The sequence below is a fragment of the Rana temporaria genome, chromosome 5 (genome assembly GCF_905171775.1).
Source record: "Rana temporaria chromosome 5, aRanTem1.1, whole genome shotgun sequence".
NCBI classification, from domain to species: Eukaryota; Metazoa; Chordata; class Amphibia; order Anura; family Ranidae; genus Rana; species Rana temporaria.
The window spans coordinates 17,132,584-17,155,127 of record NC_053493.1 but is presented as its reverse complement, the minus strand read 5'-3'; positions in this window follow the sequence as shown (position 1 = coordinate 17,155,127).

Here is a 22,544-nt window from a genome sequence, read left to right as displayed (position 1 = left end):
CTCTCTGTCCACTACCCTCTCTCTCAGCCCCACCTCTCTCTAAGCCCCCTCTCTCAGCCCCCCCTCTCTCTCTCTCTCTCATCCACACCTCTCTCTCTCTCTCTCTCATCCACACCTCTCTCTCTCTCTCTCTCTCAGCCTCATATCTCTCTCAGCCTCACCTCTCTCTCTCTCAGCCTCAACTCTCTCTCTCAGCCTCACCCTTCTCTCTCTCTCTCTCTCAGCCCCACTTCTCTCTCAGCCCCACCTCTCTCTCTCTCTCTCAGCCCCACCTCTCTCTCTCTCTCTCAGCTCCACCTCTCTCTCTCAGCCCCATCTCTCTCTCTCTCAGCCTGATCTCTCTCACCCCAGCCTGCCTTGTACCCCCCCAAACAGCCCTGTGCCACCCCAGCCTGCCCTGTACCACCCCAGCCTGCCCTGTACCACCCCAAACTTTCCCATGCCACCCCAACTTTCCCTGTGCCACCCTAACTTGCTCTGTACCACCCAATCTGCCCTATGCCACCATAACTTGCCCTATGCCACCCTAACTTGCCCTATACCACCCAAAACTACCCTATATCACCCCAACATGCCCTATACCACCTTAACCTGTCCAATACCACCCCACTACACCAACCTGCCACTATACCACTCTATACTACCCTAACCTGTCACTATACTGCCCTATACTATCATTTACAGGGGCTGGTTTGGGGTGCGCCCCGTTCCCGTGCGCTGCCTGCTTGGTGCTGGGCAGCCTAGACAGAGGGGGGTGACACCATGTTTTACCGCACCGGGTGACACCAACCCTAGTGACGCCACTGGTCGGCCGTGTACCATAACCACGCGGTACAGGAAAATCAGGTTCCTGTTCCCGGCCGGACTGACAGGAAGTGCACACACTGTCTGTTCACTTCCTTTCAGTCCGGCCCCGGGAACAGCAAACTGGATGCCCTGTACCGCACGGTTATGGTACACAATAGGATTACACGCGATAGGATTAGCCGACGTAGGACATTTGTTGCCGGAAAGTTTGTCTGTTCCCACAGCGAACATTTGTCTGGTGAAAAAGCGAAGAAGTTTGTCCGATGGAGCGCACACACAGTGGGATGAGACTGAGGTGAGTTCTCAGTCTCAGTGCCTGCTCTCTTCCACCCCCTACAGAAGAGAGGAGATATCTGAATCCTCTCTCAAGCAGAAGCCAGCTACTCCTATCAAAGAAGAGCGGCCCGGGCAGCCAAAAGCCAGTGCATTCACCCAACACAGCACCCGCCCCCCCAACCTTTTCCATGCCCTGATCATGGGCCCCCCATGCACCTGGGGCCCCTGGGCAGTGCCCAAGTGTGCCCATTCATTAAAGCGGGAGTTCACCCATTTAAAAAAAAAAAAAAAATCTCCCCTTAGCTTCCTGCTCGTTCGGTCTAGGGGAATCGGCTATTTATATTAAAATATGTGCAGTACTTACCCGTTTTCGAGCTGCATCTTCTTCTAACCCTTCCGGGTATGGGTCTTCGGGAGCGGGCGTTCCTTCTTGATTGACAGCCTTCCGAGAGGCTTCCGACGGTCGCATCCATCGCGTCACTCGTAGCCGAAAGAAGCCGAACGTCGGTGCGGCTCTATACTGCGCCTGCGCACCGACGTTCGGCTTCTTTCGGAAAATCGTGACGCGATGGATGCGACCGTCGGAAGCCTCTCGGAAACCTGTCAATCAAGAAGGAACGCCCATTCCCGAAGCCCATACCCGGAAGCGACGGAGAGGATGCGTCTCGTAAACGGGTAAGTACTGCACATATTTTAAAATAAATAGCCGATTCCCCTAGTAATAACGAGCAGGAATCTAAGGGGGAAAAGTGCCCTCTAAGGGTGAACCCCCGCTTTAAGACAGCCCTGACCATATTCCTTGAAGCGGAGTTTCACCCTATTTTACAACTTGTTCTTAAAGGAAACAGGTCGGTGGGACATTTGTTGTCAAAAAGTCTGATTGTGTGTATGGGCCTTTATAATACATCTCAATGGGTGGCTGTACATGGCGGCAGCGGGCGACAGGAGATGCCAGTATGCCGGCTTTGCACTCTGTGGGCCAGATTCTCAAAAGAGATACGACGGCGTATCTCCAGATACGCCGTCGTATCTCTGAGTCTGGCCGGTCGTATCTATGCGACTGATTCTTAGAATCAGTTACGCATAGATATCCATTAGATCCGACAGGCGTAAGTCTCTTACGCCGTCGGATCTTAAGTGCATTTTTTTTTTGGCCCGCTAGGTGGCGCTTCCGTCGAAATCCGCGTTGAGTATGCAAATTAGCTAGATACGCGAATTCCCGAACGTACGCGAGGCTGACGCAGTAAAGTTACGACGTTTTGACCTTAAAAAGGTAACTGTTGCTCGCGGCCAGGTTCGGGCCGACTGGGTTACCCGGAAGTAACGGGTTCTCCGATTCCTCCGTTGAGGGAGCGGGGCAATTTGTTTGTGGGAGGGAAGTACAGTGGAGGGAAGGGAAGTGGTAGCATTTCTGTGTGCCATGATATGCCTGTATTGTTCCAACTACTGTGCCATTACTTTTTGGACCACTGTACCTGTACTTGTACTTGTGAAAAACTAATAAAAACAAGTTTAAAAAAAAAAAGTTACGACGTTTACGTTAGGCTTTTCCCGGCGTAAAGTTGCCCCTGCTATATGAGGCGCAGCCAATGTTAGGTATGGCCGTCGTTCCCGCGTTGAAATTTAAAAAGTTACGTCGTTTGTGTAAGTCGTCCGTGAATGGGGCTGGACGTCATTTACGTTCACGTCGAAACCAATGACGTCCTTGCGGCGTACTAGGGAGCAATGCACACTGGGATATTTCACGGACGGCGCATGCGCCGTTCATGAAAAACGTCAATCACGTCGGGTCACAAGTTATTTACATAGAACACGCCCCCCTGTCCCAAATTTTAATTAGGCGGGCTTACGCCGGCCGATTTACGCTACGCCGCCGCAACTTATGGAGCAAGTGCTTTGAGAATACTGCACTTGCCCGTCTAAGTTGCGGAGGCGTAACGTAAATCAGATACGTTACGCCCGCCTATAGATACGCCGCTGTACGAGAATCTGGCCCTGTATGTACAGCTGTGTGCAAAAATCCAAAATGCAGCGCCCATTACAACAGCTTCAAAACATGTTTTCTCTTTATGATTTGGCATATTTTGTTCTAAAAAGCTCAGGTATTCACCGCAAGCGATTAATAATCCTTGTTCCAGTGTTGAAGCGTTGGATAGGTCGGAGTATGACATCATATGATGGATTCCTCCCGGGAGATCGTGGCTTTTTCCTATTTCACGCCTGTTTTATAATCTCTGACCTCCCCTCTCCCCCTTTTATCATCAACATGTTTGTTTGGCGCTCATAATTGTAAAAGGCCGATGACACCAAAAATCTGATGGAGGGAAAATGGTTGGGACAGGGACCTCTAATACAGCAGGAAAAAGACCACCAGCAATGAGAACAAAGGGACCAATCAAATCAGAAGGCCAACTGTCATTCAGAAATCATACAATGGTTCAAAAGTCAGAAATCTCATTATTCTCCCTTTCACACTGGGGCGTTTTTCGAGCGTTTTTCGAGCGTTATTACATCGTTTTTCAAGCGTTTTTCGAGCGTTATTACATCGTTTTTCAAGCGTTTTTTGAGCGTTATTCGAGCGAAGCCTCATCTGCAATCCCAATGTGCTGGTAAAGCACCACTAAGACCCTAACGTTTTAGGGCGTTTTTGCAGTGCCTCGGTGTGAAAGGGCAAGGCGTTTTTACAGCTCTTTTCAATTCATTTCAATGGAGAGGGGCGTTTTTGGAGCATTTTTTTCAGCGCTGCTCCAAAGATGCTGCTTGCAGGACTCAGTGTGAAAGGGTCAATTGAGATGCATGGAGAGCGTTTTTTTTAGCGTTTTAAAAGCTCTATTTTTAATGCTAAAACGCTGTAAAAACACTTCAGTGTGAAAGGGGTCTTAAAGTGGATGTAAACCCTTACATATAATGTACCAAGAGAAGTGACTGGCCTCAGCTGATACACAGAGGCCCGGATTCAGATAGAATTGCACATTATTTACGGAGGTGCAGGGCAACGGTTTTTCCCTGCGCCCCCGCAAATTTGCTCCGCTGCCCTTAATTCACGGAGCAGAAGCTCCGTAAATTGCGCGGGCGCGCCGGCAAAATGCCCGGCGCAAGAGCACGCAATTTAAATGATCCCGTAGGGGGCGGGAATCATTTAAATTAGGCGCGTTCCCGCGCCGATCGTAGAGCGCATGCTCCGTCGGGAAACTTTCCCGACGTGCATTGTGGCAAATGACGTCGCAAGGACGTCATTTGCTTCAAAGTGAACGTGAATGGCGTCCAGCGCCATTCACGATTCACTTACGCAAACTACGTAAAATTCAAATTTCGCGACGCGGGAACGACGGGTTTACGTAACATGGGCTGCCCCTGCTAATAGCAGGGGCAGGGCTCGCGCAACGTTGTGAATCGGTGTTAGTATGCAATTTGCATACTATACACTGAGCACAACGGGAACGCCACCTAGCGGCCACCGCAAGAATGCAGCCTAAAATCTGCGTGGCATAAGAGCCTCATGCCGCAAAGATCTTAGGCTGCAGTCGGCGTAACAAGGTTCCTGAATCAGGAGCACTCGTTACGCCGGGGCAAGTAAGCAATTGCGCCGTGTAACCTATGGTTACACAGGCGCAATTGCTTCTTGAATCTACCCCAGAGATGAAAGAAAAATGCTACATAAGTTGTACCTGTTTATCCAACGTCTTCTTTACAGCCATTCAAAGTCCAGAATTTATACGGCTTGTCTGAGCTTTCAGAAAGCAGGGGGCGGGGAGCTGAAATTACATCCTACAGAGCTCATAAGAGTTTTTTAGAGTATGGCCTCACATAAAAGGGGACTTAAAGGGGAGTTCCAGCCATTTGTATGTTTATTAAAAGTCAGAAGCAACCAAAAGTGTTGCTGCTGGCTTTTAATAAACAGGCACTTACCTGCTCCAGCGCTCCAGCGACGCGCCGGCCGGGGCTCCGCTCCTCTCCCCCCCTCCCCGGCCGGCGTCTTCATCTTCAGTGTGGGCACCCGGCCGTGACAGCTTTCGGCTTCACGGCCGGGCACCCACTGCGCATGCGCGAGCGCGAGCAGCGCGGCACTGCGCATGCGCGAGCGGCGCGGCCCGGCGCCGCGCCCTGTAATTGGCCAGGAGATCGCCTAGGACCTGTGACGTGTCCTAGGCGATCGCCTACAGCAGCCACTTCCTGAAGGCGACTAAGCTTAGTCGCCTACAGGAAGGAGGAAGTGGGACAGGAAGTCCCACTCGTGCTGAAGCCCCCACTCCCCCCCCAAAAAAATTACATGCCAAATGTGGCATGTAAGGGGGAGAGGAGTGGGATAAGAGGAAGTTCCAAATTTGGGTGGAACTCCTCTTTAACTAGACATAAAAAAGTACTGTTTCTTATGTTATTTGCTGAATTATGATTGAATTATGAATTATGATTGTTTAAATTTGTGCATTGTAGTTTATTTGTTTTGCCTCGTGCTTTATCCAATTATTTGTCTTTCTAGACTCGTCCCCCTGAGGAAGCGGTGTGTGTACCACAAAACTAGTAGAGGAAAGATCAATTTATGAGACGTACTTTATCAACAGATACCTCTTGGGGGAACCTTGAGTATTTGTTCATTGATGATCTAATCCTTTCTCTTTTAAAAAAAAATAAAAATAATTTTGTATGTCATTTTATATGTAATAAATAACTTCTTTTATATAAGCTTTATGTTGTTGTGTCTCAGTACCGAGATAATCCACCATACCCAATTGGCCGGGAATTATTTGTAGGGCTAGTCTAAGCAGCTACCCTTCTAGTCCCACCCTTCCTTGTTTCTCTATCCTACAGAGCTCAGTGAAGATAACTCGCTTTAACTGACAATTGCGCGGTCGTGCGACGTGGCTCCCAAACAAAATTGGCATCCTTTTTTTTCCCACAAATAGAGCTTTCGTTTGGTGGTATTTGATCATCTCTGCGGTTTTTATTTTTTGCGCTATAAACAAAAATAGAGCGTCAATTTTGAACAAAATGCAATATTTTTTTCTTTTTGCTATAATAAATATCCCCCAAAAATATATAAAAAAAATTGGAAGCTGGAGGTTACATAGTTAGATAGTTACATAGTTACATAGTTACATAGTTAGTCAGGTTGAAAAAAGACACAAGTCCATCCAGTTCAACCACAAAAAATAAACAAACAAAATAAAAAACACAATACAATCCCATACACCCAACTCCATACCCACAGTTGATCCAGAGGAAGGCAAAAAACCCCAGCAGAGCATGAGATCCAATTTGCTACAGCAGGGGAAAAAATTCCTTCCTGATCCCCCGAGAGGCAATCGAATTTTCCCCGGATCAACTTTACCTACAAATCTTAGTACTCAGTTATTTTATGTACATTTAGGAAAGAATCCAGGCCTTTCTTAAAGCAATCTACTGAGCTGGCCAGAACCACCTCTGGAGGGAGTCTGTTCCACATTTTCACAGCTCTTACTGTGAAGAAACCTTTCCGTATTTGGAGGTGAAATCTCTTTTCCTCTAGACGTAAAGAGTGCCCCCTTGTCCTCTGTGTTGACCGTAAAGTGAATAACTCAACACCAATTACACTGTATGGACCTCTTATATATTTGTACATGTTGATCATATCCCCCCTTATTCTCCTCTTCTCAAGAGAGAATAAATTCAGTTCCTCTAATCTTTCCTCATAGCTGAGCTCCTCCATGCCTCTTATCAGTTTGGTTGCTCTTCTCTGCACTTTCTCCAGTTATCCGATATCCTTCTTGAGAACTGGAGCCCAAAACTGAACTGCATATTCCAGATGAGGTCTTACTAATGATTTGTACAGGGGCAAAATTATATCTCTGTCTCTGTAGTCCATACCTCTCTTAATACAAGAGGTTCTGATTACTAAGTGGGTCTGAAGATATGCTATATATATTGTACAGGACGCCAGGGTTGGGTCCTGGATGGAAGCTACGTTGCACCAATATTTGGATTGTGGTCCCTTTAAGGCAATGGTATAGTGTTTAGGGGTCACCCAGAGGGGGTGAGAAATTCCGGGCAATAAAAGCTAATCCAGAGAGGACGGGCTTACCATCCTCTCTGTCCTTGTTAGAGTGTCATTTGGGGCCCGGAATTTCGGGGGCTCTAAAGTGACGTTCGGGAGGAAAAGAGCCTCCTCTCCTGACCACTGGCAGTCAAGCACACAGGGGGTTAAGAACTTCCAGAAGAACAGCTTAAAAGACAGGTAGGTGGATTCAAATAGACCGCTGCATCTTTGCGGCGGCGTAGCGTATCGTATATGCACTAGGCCGCCGTAAGTTAGCTAGGCAAGTACTGTATTCACAGAGTACTTGCCTGCTAAGTTACGGCGTAGCGTGAATAGGCTGGCGTAAGCACGCCGAATTCAAATGAGGATGTGGGGGAGCGTGTTTTATGTTGATTAACTGTGACCCGACGTGATTGACGTTTTTTAAGAACGGCGCATGCCCCGTACGTGTACATATCCCAGTGTGCATTGCAGCTAAGTACGCCTCACGGACATATTGGTTTCGACGTGGACGTAAATTACGTCCAGCCCTATTCACGGACGACTTATGCAAACAACGTAAAATTTTCAAATTTCGACGCGGGAACGACGGCCATACTTAACATTACTAGTCCAGCTATTTGATGGAATAACTTTACGCCTGAAAATGCCTTACGTAAACGCCGTATCTTTACTGCGACGGGCAAGCGTACGTTCGTGAATAGGCGTATCTAGTGATTTACATATACTACGCCGAACGCAATGGAAGCGCCAACTAGCGGCCAGCCTAAATATTGCACCCTAAGATAGGACGGCGCAAGCCGTCGTATCTTAGATAGGTTTAAGTGTATCTCAGTTTGAGAATACACTTAAACTTAGGACGGCGCAGATTCCGAGATAGGTCGGCGTATCTACTGATACGCCGGCTTAACTCCTACTGAATCTAGCTAAGGAAGTCCTGATAGAGGGTGTGGAGGAGTATGGGAGTGCACCTGTCTGAAGAAGCTGTGTATCTCTTAGGCCTTGTACACACGACCGGACAGTCCGATGAAAACGGTCTGCCGGACCGTTTTCATCGGACATGTCCGGTCGGAGATTTCTGTCTGATGGTTGTACACACCATCAGACAGAAATGAGATACAATTCGCGCGGACAGACATCGCGGTGACGTGTCCGCGCCGTCGCCGCGACGATGACGCGGCGACGTGCGCGACGCAGGAAGGTCAATGCTTCCATGCATGCGTCAAAGTCATTCGACGCATGCGAGGGATGGCGGGCGCTCGGACATGTACGGTAGGCCTGTACAGACGACCGAACATGTCCGAGGGGACAGGATTCCAGCGGGCTGTTTTAAAACAAGCCCGGAAATATTTGCCCGCTGGGAAAAGGCCCGGCGGGCAAATGTATGCTGGAATCCTGTCCGCTCGGGCCTACACATGACCGAACATGTATGCTGAAACTGGTCCGCGGACCAGTTTCAACAGACATGTTCGGTCGTGTGTACGGGGCCTAAGTTGCGCGGTCGTATCTATGCGCCTGATTCTTAGAATCAGTTACGCATAGATTTCCCGTAGATCCGACTGGCGTAACTGTGTTACACCGTCGTATCGTAAATGCATATTTACGCTGGCCGCTAGATGGCGCTTCCGTCGAATTCCGCGTCAAGTATGCAAATTAGCTAGATACGCGAATTCCCAAATGTACGCCCGGCCGACGCAGTACATTTACTCCGTTTACGTTAGGCTTTTCCCGGCGTATAGTTACCCCTGCTATATGGTGGCGTAAGTGCGGCGTACCAATGTTAAGTATGGCCGTCGTTCCTGCGTCGAAATTTGAAAAAGTTACATCGTTTGCGTAAGTCGTCCGTGAATGGGGCTGGACGTCATTTACGTTCACGTCGAAACCAATGATGTCCTTGCGGCGTACTGGAGCAATGCACACTGGGAAATTCCACGGACGGCGCATGCGCCGTTCGAGAAAAACGTCAATCACGTCGGTTCACACAACATTTACATAAAACACGCCCCCCTGTTCCAAATTTGAATTAGGCGGGCTTACGCCGGCCGATTTACGCTACGCCGCCGCAACTTATGGAGCAAGTGCTTTGAGAATACAGCACTTGCCCTGCTATGTTGCGGAGGCGTAACGTAAATCAGATACGTTACGCCCGCGCGATGATACGCGGATGTACGAGAATCTGGCCCTTTACGAACGGCTCACAACCGTTCCTAGTGTCACTGGCACCCCGCACCTCTGGCTTAATGCGGTACTGCACTCCCCATTAGCTTGAATTCTGCTTGTTTTGCAAGACGACACTCGCAAACCGAGTCAGAATTTTTTTTCAAAAAAGTTGCGCGTTGGTTAACCACTTAAGGACCGCCTCCTGCACATATACGTCGGCAGAATGGCACGGCTGGGCACAAGCACGTATATATACGTCCTGTACTTGTACCCAGCCGTGGGTCGCGGGCGCGCGTCCGCGGCGCGCTCCCGCGACCCGGTCCGAAGCTCCGGGACCGCGGGTCCCGCGGACCCGATCGCCGCTCGAGTGCGGCGATCGGTCCCCGGAGCTGAAGAACGGGGAGAGCCGCGTGTAAACACGGCTTCCCCGTGCTTCACTGAGGCGGCGTATCGATCGCGTCATCCCCTTTATAAGGGAGACACGATCGATGACGTCACACCTACAGCCACACCCCCCTACAGTTGTAAACACTCACAAAGTGAAGCCTAACTCCTACAGCGCCCCCTGTGGTTAACTCCCAAACTGCAACTGTCATTTTCACAATAAAGAATGCAATTTAAATGCATTTTTTGCTGTGAAAATGACAATGGTCCCAAAAATGTGTCAAAATTGTCCGAAGTGTCCGCCATAATGTCGCAGTCACGAAAAAAATCGCTGATCGCCGCCATTAGTAGTAAAAAAAATAAAAAAAATAAAAATGCAATAAAACTATCCCCTATTTTGTAAACGCTATAAATTTTGCGCAAACCAACCGATAAACGATTATTGCGATTTTTTTTACCAAAAATAGGTAGAAGAATACGTATCGGCCTAAACTGAGGGGGAAAAAAAAATTATATATGTTTTTGGGGGATATTTATTATAGCAAAAAGTAAAAAATATTGCATTTTTTTCAAAATTGTCGCTCTATTTTTGTTTATAGCGCAAAAACTAAAAAACGCAGATGTGATCAAATACCACCAAAAGAAAGCTCTATTTGTGAGGAAAAAAGGACGCCAATTTTGTTTGGGAGCCACGTCGCACGACCGCGCAATTGTCTGTTAAAGCGACGCAGTCCCGAACTGTAAAAACACCTTGGGTCTTTAGCCAGCATATTGGTCCGGGGCTTAAGTGGTTAAAATGCTCGTTAACCGCGTTACTCGTAAACCAAGGTTCCACTGTACATTCAATAACCAGGGAATGACATACACAGCCATAGACAAGTGAGAAGTAAGTACTAGCTGGACGCATGGAAACCCTCCAGTACAGAGGAAGTTGCCACTTGATCCACTAGCGATGTGTGCCAACCGACGAATGACTGCATGGTGTGTTATCTTCACCTCATTTCCTGACTTACAAAAGGTGGGCCGACCGCTGCTGGGAAAAATGTTTTTTTTTTTTATGATTTACTTTTTTCATTTGTTTAGTTCCTGACGCGGCACATTTTCCAGAATATCAGATCCCTCAACACTTTTCATTTTACACACAAACAATGGATGAGATCACAGAATGTGTCAGACTTTGGTGTATATTTCTCATATTTCCTTTAAGAGTAAATCAAGTGCCCTGCATGGAAAGTTTTAACCTTCTCTCGTCTTACAATTAGCTAGATTCACATAGATGGCCGCAACTTTAAGGCGGCGTAGCTTAAGGCATTTAAGCTACGCCGCCGTAAGTTAGCGAGGCAAGTACATGATTCACAATGTACTTGCCTGCTAAGTTACGGCGGCGTAGCCTAAAGCGGGCGGGCGTAAGGGCGCCTAATTCAAATTTGTCTAAGGGGGCTTTTTTTATGATAATGAGGCTTGACCCGACGTGATTGACGTTTTTTTTCAACTGCGCATGCGCCGTGCGCCTACATTTCCCAGTGTGCATTGCGGCTACGTCCACCACACGGGCCTATTGATTTAGACGTGGGCGTAAAAGACGTAAATCCCTATTTACGGACGACTTACGCAAACGACGTAAAAATTACAAATTTCGACGCTGGAACGGCGGCCATACTTAACATTACTATTCTATCTATTTGATGGAATAACTTTAGGCCTGTAATGCGTTACTTTAAACGGCGTAAATGTACTGCGGCTGCCGGGCGTACGTTTGTGAATAGGCGTATCTACTGATTTACATATTCTACGCCGACCGCAATGGAAGCGCCACCTAGCGGCCAGCCTCAATATTGCAACCTAAGATAGGACGGCACAAGCCGTCGTATCTTAGATATGTTTAAGCGTATCTCTGTTTGAGAATACACTTAAACATAGGTCGGCGCAGATTCTGCGTTAGGTCGGCGTATCTACTGATACGCCGACCTAACTCTACCTGAATCTAGCTAAATGTTTTCAGTACTAGCGATGGACCAGCCATTTGGGTAGCCATTATTTTCTGCCAATGCAGACCGGTCCTCCAGAAAATTATCATTGCCTAGCTGTCATCTTAGATGCTGTAGCATCAACAACAGTTCCTGAGCTGGGACAGACATAAAGACCTTTGACTTTGGAAATTAACGGGCTGCCCTAAAAGTGACAGAAAATCGAGCAAAGCCATGTGGATAAATTTTTACCTGCATAGGAGTGAATGGAGTCTAAAGTACCAGCCAGTAGTACCAGCCAGCAGTGACAATCAGCAGTACCCACCAGCAGTACCACCCCCGGGCGGCAGCTGGCGCTAGAGGGGTTCTGACAGACCCACCTTCTCCTAGCAGCCAATCAGAAGAGGTCTCCCCTCGCTGGGCATGCTGGGAGGGGGATATATCTGGGCAACCGCCTTTTTGGCCGTTCTGTTCTGTGAAGGGCCCGAGTTCCAGGTGCGGTACCCACCTTCAGGGTTGGCGCATCCATGGGCCCCGCCACCGTGGCCTGCTTTACTGGGGTCATGCACCATGCGGAGCCTCATCCTAACCAAGAGAGGGGCCCCAGCGACTGTCTGGGTCCCAACCTTCTGCTGAGAGGATCCTAAGCCGGGAGCTGTACGATGGGGGATTGGCTCGGGAGAACCTAGAATCAGAGGTTGTCCGGGAGGCCTAGACGAACCATCGGGGATCCGGTCACCACACTGCATGACAGGTATGCTCAAGCTGTCAGTGGGTGACACTATCTGAACTGACTGGGAGGATTCACTAAATCTAATTTCACAAATCTCAAATTGTCAAGCCTGTAGCAGAGGCCTGTTCCTCCCAGTGATAATTAAGTGGCGCTCTGGCTGCCAGGCATGTGATAGACGCCTGTCCGGGGGCACTTTACCCACCCTGATTGTGGTGGTGACGAATTGGGTTACATTATTGCTGAGAGCAGGCTTGCTCTCTTTAATATCCAAGGCCTGATACTAAAGTTTATCTACGCTCATCAACTTTTCTCTACTGTGTGTCATGTTGATGTTGGCCATGTTGGGCCTTGGAATAAAGCATTGAAACTCAATTGACGTCTGGACACTTGCTCTTTATTCACACTCACAGCTGTCACCCCTAGACCAAGTCAAGAAGGTAACTTAAATAGGCCGATCCCAAACTAAACAGCGGCTCCTTCGGGGTTGAGCGCTACAAGAAGAAGAAGCACGGAAAGAAGACATTAATAAAGGAATTGTCAAAAACCGGTTATTGTCTTTTTTTTTACATTTTTGACACTTTTTCTTGGTGAAATGGTAGAGGTACAATGTACCCCATTACAATTTCACACAGGGGGGGGGGGCGGGATCTGGGGGTCCCCTTTGTTAAAGGGGTCTTCCAGATTCCGATAAGCCCCCCGCCCGCAGACCCCCACAACCACCGGCCAGGGTTGTGGGGATGAGGCTCTTGTCCCCATCAACACGGGGACAAGGTACTTTGGGGGGGGACCCCAAAGCACCCTCCCCATGTTGAGGGCATGTGGCCTGGTATGGTTCAGGAGAGGGGGGGGCGCTCCCTCCCTGAAGGGACTGGTATGGATATTTGGGGGAACCCCACGTAATTTTTTTTTTATTTGACGGCGGAGTTCCTCTTAATATCCATACCAGACCTGAAGGGCCTGGTAATGGAATTTGGGGGGACCCCACGCTTTTTTTTAATGAATGAATTTTCTCTGAATTGCCGGGAGCCGACAAATTCATTATAACCGCAAGTGATTTTAAATGACTTTTTTCCATCAGAATGTCATTTTGTGCAGAGACAGTTCTAACTACGGGAAACACGCGCTCATTTACATGCATATTATACACCCCCCTAGGTACAAAATTAAAAGGAATATTTCACTTTTATTGTTGCACTTTAAGCATTATTAAATTCCCTGCTCCCGAAAAAACGTCTGTTTTAAAAAAATGCATTGATACATGTCCCCTGGGGCAGGACTCAGGTCCCCAAACACTTTTTAGGACAAAACTTGCATATTAACCTTTAAAATTAACACTTTTGATATCTCCCATAGACTTCTAAAGGGACTTCGGCGGCTTTACTAATTAAGGATTCATCCTGCGTGCCAATTAAGCCATGAACCGGTGCAGCGCATTGTTTTTAGTAAATCAGCCCCAGTGTGTACAAATTCATAAATAAATACAAAATGACAGTCTTGATGCTAAAATGTAAACAAAAAAAGTCCCAGTGATCCAGTCCACCATATACTCCCGAGGAGGTTCAGTCGGTGGATCCACCTGGAACAAATCACTCCGGCATCTCTTGCATCTGGCAAAGGGCAAAAGATGGACGGCCTTTCTTTTCTATCTATCTGTCTATCTATACCTAATCTTTCATACGTTCTTACGAATCTATCTTTTTTTTCTTTCTTATGAATCTATCTTTCTCTTTCTTGCTTTCTTATCTATCTGTCCCATTTTTATATACATCCATTGTTTATTTAGCTGTCTGTCCTCTTTGGGCCAGTAGACACTTCCATTCACTCTTCACATCATTAAACTTGAATGGATTGCGGTTGTATTCATGTCACTTTGTTGCATTGTCAGCACTTTCCTGTTTACTCGCAACCCTCGGATGTTGTGCCGCGGACTCACCACTCTTATTTTTGTACAATGCAGAGATATAGCCATTGGGCTAAAAGGACATCTATGAGATGAGGGAAGCGCGGCTTTTTTTTAAGTACAGGAACCTTTTTTTTTAAAAAAAAGCAAGCGTCTGTGCTGGTAGATAAGAGAGGACGCAGAAAGAGGCTGTTATCGCCGTAGCTTGTGTAGAGACGGTGGCGGAGTGCAAATGAGGCAGATCAGGGACCCGAATGTTCACAGCGCAGAGACAAGAGCCTTGGAAGGCGAACAATCGGCTCATTAATAAAGGAGGACGGCGACCGATGCTAAGCAACTGGAAACAAGGACCCGAGGCGGCAGAGGATTCACACTGGTGACCGGCCAGAGAGACATGGGAGAATTATTACTGCATTAAGTGTCCCGGGGAGAGGGGACAAAGGTGCAGAAGCCCCCCGCATTCACTGACAAGACCCCTCACCAGTGTATTCTACTGTCATTTATTCCCAGGCGGAAAAAAAACATTCCCCCCCCCCCCCTTCCCTTGCAACCATCAGTTATAAGAGCCTGCCTTCCTGCCAATGTTACTTGCTGTAATCATATAGCACCAACATAGCCCACTTTATATAGGGCAACACTCTGCTCCCAAAATGTCAGGAATACACAAATCCGATTCTCTAAATGTATTCAGTTGAAAATCAGCACAAAAAGCAAAAAATTCTACCTGACCTTGGCTTGGTATCAAAAAAGCCCCAAATGTTCCATTTCTTATTAAACGATTGAACAGTACTGACTGGCATATTCAAGGCTTTTGATATCTTTTTATATCCTTTTCCATTTTTATAAAGTTTCATTACCTTGTTACGCAGGTCTTTTCACTGTTCTTTTCTACCTCCTCATGGCTCAGTGTCTAGCCTGCTTAGTGCATCCATGTGAGAGCTAATCTGGCCCAGATTCACGTAGATCGGCGCAAAATTGTGCGGGCGTAACGTATATCATTTACGTTACGCCTCCGCAACTTACACGGGCAAGTGCTGTATTCTCAAAGCACTTGCTCCGTAAGTTGCGGCGGCGTAGCGTAAATCACCCGGCGGAATTCAAATTCGGCGGGTAGGGGGCGTGTATCATTTAAATGAAGCGCGTCCCCGCGCCGAACGAACTGCGCATGCGCCCTCCGTAAAATATCCCAGTGTGCATTGCTCCAAATGACTTTGCAAGTACATCATTGGTTTTGACGTGAACGTAAATGACGTCCAGCCCCATTCACGGACGACTTACGCAAACGACGTAAGTTTTTAAAATTTCAATGCGAGAACGACGGCCATACTTAACATTGGCTGTGCCTCATATAGCAGGGGCAACTTTACGCCGGGAAAAGCCTAACGTAAACGTCGTAACTTTACTGCGTCGGCCGCGCATACGTTCGGGAATTCGCGTATCTAGCTAATTTGCATACTCGACGCGGATTTTGACGGAAGCGCCACCTAGCGGGCCAAAAAAAAATTGCACTTAAGATCCGACGGCGTAAGAGACTTATGCCTGTCGGATCTAATGGATATCTATGCGTAACTGATTCTAAGAATCAGTCGCATAGATACGACTGCTCAACGCAGAGATACGACGGCGTATCTCGGTTGAGAATCTGGGCCACTGACTATTTATACACCGACACTAATTGTGATTTAAAAAGCCACAAATGTGGAAAATTAACCTTTAATTGCCATTTGAACCTGTGTGTGCCACCTTCTATGCCTGTACCAAGGCCAAGCATTCCAGGGTATTTAAACATTTAAGAGAAGGGGGGCCCAATATCCATCTCCCCCTACGTGATCAAGTAGGGGGGGGGGGGTACATAGTATCCCTACTCATTCACAAAAATAAAATCTGTTGTAAATGAACACAAAAAAGTCCTTTTGGATGTGACAGCTGGACCCTGAAGTCTTTCTTCTTGCCAGTCTCCAACTAGTTTGTCACCATAGGTGTGCGCAGCTTATTGTATTAGGGTGTTACAGTAACCCAAAGCTCAAACATACACTGTATTCAAGGCTTTGGGTATCTTTGTATATTCTTTAAACTGAGAGGCAAGTCCTATTTCGGCTATCTTCGGGAAGCGTGACGCGCCATAGCCGGCCGTCAATCATCTTCCCTCTGCATAGGAATGCCCATTCCCCGCGGGGAGTCTGAAACTTCACTACGGCAGTAAACTGTGAGTACGGCGCCAAAAAATAAAATACTGCAGCTAGCACAATCAACTACCTGCCAGTAAATTAGGAAGAACTGATCAAGCTATACAGTGTATAAATATATGTACAACACCTGGGATGTATATATATCCTCTACACACTGTAACATTAACTGACTAACCTGCCTGCCTGCTCTATCTACCTAGAAAATATTGCACACTCTCTATCTCTCTCTCTCTCTCTCTGACTGATCTCTAACCAGCGCCGGAACACACTACACAAGGCCGACCTGCAGGCGGCCTTTTATAGTGTGGGGCGTGTACTAAACCCCCTGAGCCATAATTGGCCAAAGCCACCCTGGCTTTGGCCAATTATGGCTCTCTGTGCTGACGGCACTGTGATTGGCCAATCATCGCAGTGAATTATGGGCCATGGCGCGTCACGCGAATTTGGCGCGAACGACCCGTTTTGTTCGTATTTCGATGAACGATCGAACATACGATGTTCGAGTCGAACATACGTTCAACTTGAAGCTCATCCCTAATAGCAACAAGAGATGAAAGAGATGATAATTTTTCCTATTGGCTAAAATAAAAAACTAGGAAGTTCAAAAACGCCGGACAACGCTGTATGCAAACGCGCAAATACGAGTGAATATGCGCGACAAAACGTCGGAAAAAAATACCAAAAACGCTCCACTCACAGGTGTGAATGCAGCCTTATTGCCTGTTGTGTTCTTCTACGTCAAACGGCATTCCACACAGGGTGTGGTGGTGTTGGATTTGTGAATCACTCTCTTGTGACACAGAGAGTGATAGAGAAATTATTAATTTCCAATTAAGCTTACTATTATTTCCTATTCTTAGGATTTGCAGTTGTTTTTTTTCCTTTTATGAGACAGTGTGGAACTGCAGGGTTTTATCCTCTTTGCTGCACTGCAGATTTTTTTGGATTTTTTATTGTCTAACCGCTTCTGGACCGCCATATAGCAATATGACAGCTGCAAAGTGGTTGTATTATCCTGACTGGGCGTCATATGATGTCCAGTTGGATAAGCCGACCGTGTGCACCCGCGCGGGGTGCGCAGCGCGGCGATTGGTGGTGTGTCTGTCTGACATACTATATCAAAAATATATACTGCGCTCATTCAAAGAAAACATCAAGTGGCAACTAAAAATGTTATACAAACACTAAATAAGATATGGAAAAATTAAAATCTGTGCAGCTTTTCCTTTTTCCACAGTCTGACATACCGCATCTCCGATCTTGGTAAAGAGCCTCTGACATAGGCTCTTTACCATGTGATCAGTTGTGTCCAATCACAGCTCATCACATCGTAACCAAGAAGTGACGTTTCCTGGCACTGGTGGAGGAGAGACGATCGACTGCTCTCCAGACGGGGGGGGGGGGTCTGCGCTGAATCCGCCTCAGAGACCACTATTATCGGAAACCGGACCGCCCGCTGAAGAAGAGGATACCTGGGTAATGCTAACATAACAAAGGTATCCCTCTTTAAACAGCCGACGTATATATTGGCGTTCGGCAGTCCGAAATGGTAAAAGTTTTCATTTTGTTTTCATAAAAAGGCCCACCAAAATCCTCATCACTAGGCCCCTGATGCTCTTAACCCAGCCCTGAGGAGGAATGCTGACTATGACTACAAGAACACCATCCCCACCATCAAACATATAGGTGGAAACACTATGCTTTGGGGGGGACAGGAAAACTTCACCACATCAAAGGGAGGAAATCCCTCCTGACCTGAGATGTGTGAAGGCCTGGTGGCCAACTACAAGAAACGTCTCACCTCTGTGATTGCCAACAAGGGTTTTGCCACCAAGTAGTAAGTCATGTTTTGCGAAGGGGTCAATTACTTATTTCACTATTTTGTGTTTCTTCCATTTGCGAATAATTAGACCAACTGTTGTCATCCTCTTACCAATCTGCTTGGCAATGATCTTGTAGCCCATTCCAACCTTGTTGTGTAGGTCTACAATCTTGTCGCTGACATCGTTGGACGGCTCTTTGGTCTTGGCCATGGTAGAGAGATTGGAATCTGATTGATCGATTGCTTCTGTGGACAGGTGTCTTTTATATAGGTAACAAGCTCTCGAGTGCTCCTAATCTCAGCTTGTTACCCGTACTGAAGACACCTGGGAGACATATAGGCAGATTCAGGTAGGGGCGCGCAAATCTAGGTCGGCGTAGCCTAGCGTGTTTACACTACGCCGCCTTAAGTAAGAGAGGCAAGTACATGATTCACAAAGTACTTGCCTCCTAACTTAGGGCGGCGTAGTGTAAATGCGGCGGGCGTAAGGGCGCCTAATTCAAATGGGTTGGGGGGGGCGTGTTTAATGGTAATGAGGCATGACCTCATGTTTTTGACGTTTTTTAAACACTGCGCATGCGCCGGGCGACTACATTTCCCAGTGTGCATTGCGGTTACGTACGCCGCACGAGCCTATTGATTTCGACGTGGACGTAAACGACGTAAATCCCGATTCCCGGACGACTTACGCAAACAACGTTAAAAATTCGAACCTCGCGGCGGGAACGGCGGCCATACTTTAACATTGTTATTCCACCTAATAGGTGGAATAACTTTAGGCCTCCTAAGGCTTTACGGAAACGGCGTAAATCGACTGCGGCGGCTGGGCGTACGTTCGTGAATCGGCGTACAAACTCATTTACATAATCTACGCCGACCGCAATGGAAGCGCCACCTAGCGGCCATCCGAAAAATAGCAATCTAAGATAGGACGGCATAAGCTTAAACATACGTCGGCGTAGATTCTGAGTTAGGCCGGCTTATCTACTGATAAGCCGGCCTAACTCTTACTGAATCTACCTATCAATATTGCTGATTGATAGGGGATCAAATATTAATTTCACTCATTAAAATACAAATCAATATATAACTTTTTTGAAATTAGTTTTTTTGTTTTTTTTTCTCGTTGTTATTCTGTCTCTTACTATTAAAATAAACCGACCATTAAAATGCATAGACTGGACATTTCTTTGTCAGTGAGCAAATGTACAAAATCAGCAGGGGGTCAAATACTTTTTTCCCCTCAGGCCCCATACAGACGAGCGGACTGTCCGCTGAAATCGGTCCGCCGGACCGTTTTCAGCGGACATGTCCGCCCAGAGATTTCTGTCTGATGGTTGTACACACCATCAGACAGAAATCCGCACGGACAGACAGCGCGGTGACGTGGCCGCGCCGTCGTCGCGACGATGACGCGGCGACGTGCGCGACCCTGGAAGGTCAATGCTTCCACGCATGCGTCGAATCACTTCGACGCATGCGAGGAATGGCGGCCGATGTCCGGTGAGTCTGTACAGACGACCGAACATGTCCGACGGACATAGTTCCAGCGGACATGTTTCTTAGCATGCTAAGAAACATTTGTCCGCTGGAAACCTGTCCGATCCGCTGGACATTTGTCCGGTCGGCCGTACAGACGACCAAACATGTCTGCTGAAACTGGTCAGCGGACCAGTTTCAGCAGACATGTTCGGTCGTCTGTACGAGGCCTCACTGTAGCATGTTGAGTTGACAGACGGTACCACCTGTAAAACTTGGCCATTCAAGTCAATAGAGACAAACCACAACCCCGAGCCAAGCGCTTGGCTCGTGATTGTGGAGCATTGGGATAAAAACCACAGTCATTCAATGGTTGTCAGTATCACCTCTTCAACCCCTAAATTGGATTGAGCCATTCAAATGAAATTTTTCCCAAATTTAACATCATCAGAAATTCAGGATTAACCCAATGAAATTTTGTGTTGGCTCCATAACTTTTTTTTCCTGTAGTTTTAAACTAGGCAATTATTATTTTTAATTGTATGCCTTTAAAAAGGGTATTGTTCCTTTTTTTAAATTTGAATTTATTTTTTCTACACCATAAAAGGTAAATAGAAAGCTACTAAAAAAATAAGATTAAACCTATACATTTTCCTCCAATGCTCTGCCACTCTATAGCTGTGCCGGTAAGCTTGTCTCTCCTATATTTAGTCCCTTTGGTCCCTGTTTAGCGTCTGCTTAGTGACATTTCCTATAGCTGGCAGAGCGCATCGGGTCTGAGAATAGGAAATAGGAAACCGTGTATTCGTAAGCATCACCCCGTATTCCCTTCTGTGCGTAATTTACCTTAACACTCTTTTGTTTCGGCTTGCATTTTCCTTCTGGGGCTCCTGAGAAAAGCGTCTGGCGGCACGATATCAAATGCACAAGGGAGCCAAAGTTTCCATCGGAGTGCCCGTCATCTGAGGGGTGCGATTCGCCCAGATCAAAAACATCTCAAAGGCTAAAGAGATGTTTCCTGAGATCTGGGCCTCCCAAGGAGATAATTAGCGTGTTACTGTAAATAAAGATATATATATATATATATATACTGTATGTATTTGTACCTACAGTGGAAAAAATTATGCTTATATAACTGAAACGTACCAACGCCCAGAACAGAATCATCGCCAGCTCCTGTTATTTCCGCCTTTAGTTTGTTATCCACAAGAACAGGAGACTCCAAACTTTTTTTTAAACAAAGGGTCGGTTTACTGTCCTTGAGGCTTTAAGAGGACCATACTGTGGCCAGTGGAAGTAGAAAATGCCCTCTTATTGGTTTCAGTGGGAGGAATAGTGGCCCCTCATTGGAGTATGTGTGAAGAATGGTGATCCCTTGTTGGTGTCCGTGCCATGGGAGGATTGATGGCCCCTTGTTGTTGTCAGTGGGAGGAATGGTGGCCTCTCATTGGTTTTAGCAGGAGAAAAGGTGGCCCTTGTTGATGTTAGAGGAAAATGCCCTCTCATTGGCTTCAGTGGGAGTAATAGTGGTCCCTCAGAGTCAGTGGGAAGAATGGTGATCCCTTGTTTGTGTCATCGGGAGGAATGGTGGCCTCTCATTGGTTTTCGTGGGAGAAATGGTGGCCCCTTGTTGATGTTAGTTAGAGAAAAATGCCCTCTCATTGGTTTCAGTGGGAGTAATGGTGACCCCTCAGAGTCAGTGCAAAGAATGGTGATTCCTTGTTGGTGTCTGTGGGAGGATTGGTGGTCCCTTGTTGGTGTCAGTGGGAGGAATGATGGCCTCTCATTGGTTTTAGCGCGAGAAAAGGTGGCCCTTGTTGATGTTAGAGGAAAATGCCCTCTCATTGGTTTCAGTGGGAGTAATAGTGGCCCCTCTGAGTCAGTGGAAGAATGGTGATCCCTTGTCTGTGTCAGTCTCAAGGAATGGTGGCCTCTCATTGGTTTTAGTGGGAGGAATGGTGATTCCTTGTTGGTGTCAGTGGGAGGAATGGTGACCCCCTCATTGGTTTCAGTGGGGGGAATGGTGATTACTTGTTGGTGTCAGTGTGGGGATTTGTGGTCCCTTGTTGGTGTCAGTGGGAGGATTGGTGGTCCCTTGTTGGTGTCAGTGGGAGGAACGGTGGCCTCTTATTGGTTTTAGTGGGAGGAACGGTGGGCCCTTGTTGATCTTAGTTAGAGAAAAATGCCCTCTCATTGGTTTCAGTGGGAGTAATAGTGGCCCCTCGGAGTCAGTGGGAAGAATGGTGATCCCTTGTTGGTGTCAGTGGAAGGAATGGTGGCCCCTCGTTGGTGTCAGTGGGAGGAATGGTAGCCCCTCATTGGTTTTAGTGGGAGAAATGGGGGCCACTTGTTGGTGTCAGGGATGGGAATGGTGCCCCAAGGGCTGGAAAAAGGCAAGCAAAGGGCCACAGTTTGGAGACCACTGCAGTAGAAGGTAAGGCTGATAGCCATTTTGGTGGATGATGATGAGCCCAATCATTGATGGGCACGGTGGCTGCATTTGATGGGCACAGTGGCTGCATTTGATGGGCACACTGGCTGTGTTTGATGGGCACAGTGGCTGCAATTGATGGGCACAGTGGCGGCAATTGATGGGCACAGTAGCTGCATTTGATAGGCACAGTGAGGCCTGCAATTGTTTTTTTGTTTGTTTTTTCGTTTGTTTGCGCCCCTCCCCAAAAAATGTTGAACACCAGCCGCCACTGCACGCAGGAGAGAGTGCATGTGGATGGAGAAGTGTCTGAAAAGGCTAGAGGAGATCAGCAGCACTGAGATGGAATAAAAGGTTAAAAAGCCAGTGTTGTATTCAATTGT